We start from the raw sequence: 3,394 nt of genomic DNA, 5'->3' as shown, positions 1-3,394 counted from the left end.
ACCGTTGACGCCAAGCTTAACCGGATTGTTCCCAGTGCCTTTCGATCAAGGACAATCCATGCTTCATCTACCATCGTTGTGGGCTTCTTTGCAAGACCGCCTAGTGGCAAATAGAGGTCCTTCTGGTAGAGATAGTCTTCAATCTGCATCTTCCAATGTTGATAGTTTTTGCCATTGAACTTCTCGATCTTGAGCTTCGCTTCCTCTGCCATTGCTCCCACTCAATTCAAGGAATCCTTTCCTTGAGATAATTTAGCTACGAGCAAACCTTGCTTTGATACCAATTGTTAGGAAATATGACGTAGCTAAGTAGATAATTGAGTAGATTACTTACTGGATAGAGATAATTTTCACACGCAAGAGATTATAGAGTAGAGAGAGAGAGAGTACACACGATATACGTGGTTGACCCAATGTGGGCTACGTCCACGGGAAAGCAGCCACTCAATGACTTTAGTACTTCAAAACAAGAAGTAGGTTACAAAGGGATTATACCCTTTTGGAGCTCCCGCCTTGCTTTACTCTCACCACTTCACACCCACCTTGTTGCATCAACTTCACACTGTGAAATGTGTGTAGAAATGGCCTCCTTTTATAGGCCAAAAGGGTTGCCTCTCTCATGAGAGGCAGCCATGTGTAGTCGCCCTTGTGTAGATAAGTTCAAATCGGACCCTCCAATCCGCCCATGTGTGGCCGCCCTTGAAAAGACAAGTCCGCTTTTGAATTCGGCCACTGGCCACCGGCCATTGACTTCCGACCACCGGCCACTAGCCAACCGGCCAACTGACCGGTCGTTTCTCGATCACTTTTCGGTCCCGTCTGGCCATAATATTTCGACGAAAAGGAATATTCTGATGAAGCTAGTATCGAGCTTAGGCTCAAAACTGGGCGTAAAAATTTTGGTTTCGAGCGAGTGATTTTTATTTCCGACTAGTGATTTTTATTCACGCACGATGGATTCTCCTCATAATGGGGGCCTTACAAATGTGCGTTTTTAACACAAAAAATTACAAAGGGTAAATCAGGCTCCATACTTAAACAGATATATGGATATGATGGAAAAATAATAGGTTAATCTAAAACAATTCATTGAATCTAGAATAGTGTCACCTGTATATAAAAATAAAAATAAAAATAAATGAAAATATAGAGAATCATTAAATGAGGGAGCCCTGACTGGGTGAAAGGTATTTTTGTGATTTTTCTTGAAGTGGATTCACACCAAAATTTAGAGAGGCTTGGATGAAAATGTGACTGTTATTTGTGGAAGGGGATGTCTAAAGATGTCGGTCAGTTTGTGGAAACTTGTACTACATGTCATATTTATTCAAGCTTAAGGCATTTGTGATGGTTTGCATCCTACTTACCCTTTAGCTATTCATCTAAAATGAGTTATGTATTTGGTTACTATGCCTATAGGACCATGGAAGATGCTGTATATTGTGCTTGCAAGGGAAGATTTGACTAATCAAGGGGAAGGAAGGGCTTTGAGATTGAAGGCTACGAGTGCACTATGTAAATTTTTACTTGAAGATGTTATATGTAGGTATGTTAGTGTTGGAAAAGTTATTGCTGACAAAGGTGAATTAGACGTTGATGAAGCCATGGATTTCTTTTCTTTAATGGGCATTGAGGTAGCTCTCAGTGTTTCTTATAACCCCACAAAAATGATTAAAGTGAAAGAGGGCATTCTCCTATCATCAAAGCACTGGCAATCGGGGGCTCAACCTCTAAATATGTAAGTTTAGCATGTGAGTTCACCCGGAGGTCTTTTTTATATTTCAAAGAGTTACATAATTACATGTACAAGAGGGTTAAAAAATGAAAGTTTAAAAATTTATAATGAAGTGTGTGTGTAGAGGGGTTTTATAAATATCTCTTCTACGCACGTGCTATAGGTAAGGTAGACCCCCCGAGATTGACAAAGGCATATAAAGGACACATTGGGGAATGGCCGATGCTATTACTTTATGCTTTGTCTATAGAACGTACTACACATAGTACAATGATAGGTTATATGCTAGCAAAATTGATGTATGGGCAGAAACTTATTATGTCTACTAAAGAAGTAGTGGTAATTTACCTTGGGATACATATTTAAGCAGAGAGGATCTACTTGCTTTAAGGATACTTGAAATGGGAAAGAGGGATGAAGACATTGCACTTGAGAAGGCATAGCTAAAAAATGTTCGGCTAAAGAATAAACATGCATTTGATAAGTGGCATAGGTTGAGGCCGAGTGCAAAAGAGGTGATTGGGTTTTGATTAATGATAGCAATTTTTCATAAGTATACAACTTTGCAGAAGATGGTTAAGGTCCAAAAGTGGTCAAACATATATATAATAATGCTAACTAGTACAAAAATGAAGATACCTATTGTTGGAAAGAACGTTAAGTTGTTCATAAATCGAGATTCGGATACACACGTTGATACGAAAACTTGAAATTGGATGAAGATTAAGGATTGGACGACAAGGATGATGCATTTAATGGTATTAACGATTTGGATGAATCTTAAGGTCGGCACATGCCAAAGGATGTACACATTTAGAGCTGGTGAAATGTCATGCCACTCTTCATGCACAAGTAAAGGTTGGGAAAAAGGGTTCTATGTTTTTTGTTTGGGTAGAGTGAAGGTTTCTCATGAAAGGTAGGTCCCGATTAAGCTTTTCAACAGATCACAAAGCGGGAGTTTTGATCCTACATCTGCATGTCTAGACGATGCTGAGCAAATCACTACAGTCCAATCTAGACTTAACAAGATCTGTCCATCTATTTGTAAATGGCATATTGGACATAGAGATAATCTTTTCTTTTGAAGGGTGCCCAACATGGATGGCCTTCGAGCTGAATCACATAGAGTGCGAGTGGGGGGGGGGAGTGGGGGAAGAGAGGCATTTGGCATGAACGAGGTCACACCCAAGCACAACACAGTGATTAGGGAGGGAGTTGAGATAACAAGTTCTCATTGGCGAGATGTGGTCGAGAAACATGGAGATGATTTTCTCTGCTAAAAAACAGCTTAGCCCCTACCTTTTTCGGCATGCTAGTGAAACTCTAGCAGGGCTTCTACGTTGTAAGCGCAGAATCCGGATTCTCTAAAAATGGTAAAGCTCTTCACCCCACTCCCCCCACTTGCACGAGGTGCGACTCGGTTCTAAGTCCGATATATGTTGCCAATGTTCTTTCCTCTCTAAGAGTTGGACGGCCGAACCGATGGCCAAAGGGAGTAATTTTTTTGCCGTCATTTCGAGAGAGAGAGAGAGAGAGAGAGAGTAGGAACAATCCCAAGAGAGAGGTATATGGGAAAATGGAAAGATGACTAGGCTTGAAAATTTTGACCGAAGCGCGTTGAAGACCGCAGGATGACCTACTTTACTCGGATACTCCTAC

The sequence above is a fragment of the Adiantum capillus-veneris genome, chromosome 26 (genome assembly GCF_014529385.1).
Source record: "Adiantum capillus-veneris isolate H3 chromosome 26, ASM1452938v2, whole genome shotgun sequence".
NCBI classification, from domain to species: domain Eukaryota; kingdom Viridiplantae; phylum Streptophyta; class Polypodiopsida; order Polypodiales; family Pteridaceae; genus Adiantum; species Adiantum capillus-veneris.
The sequence above is the reverse complement of the archived record's forward strand: the minus strand, read 5'-3'. Positions refer to the sequence as shown.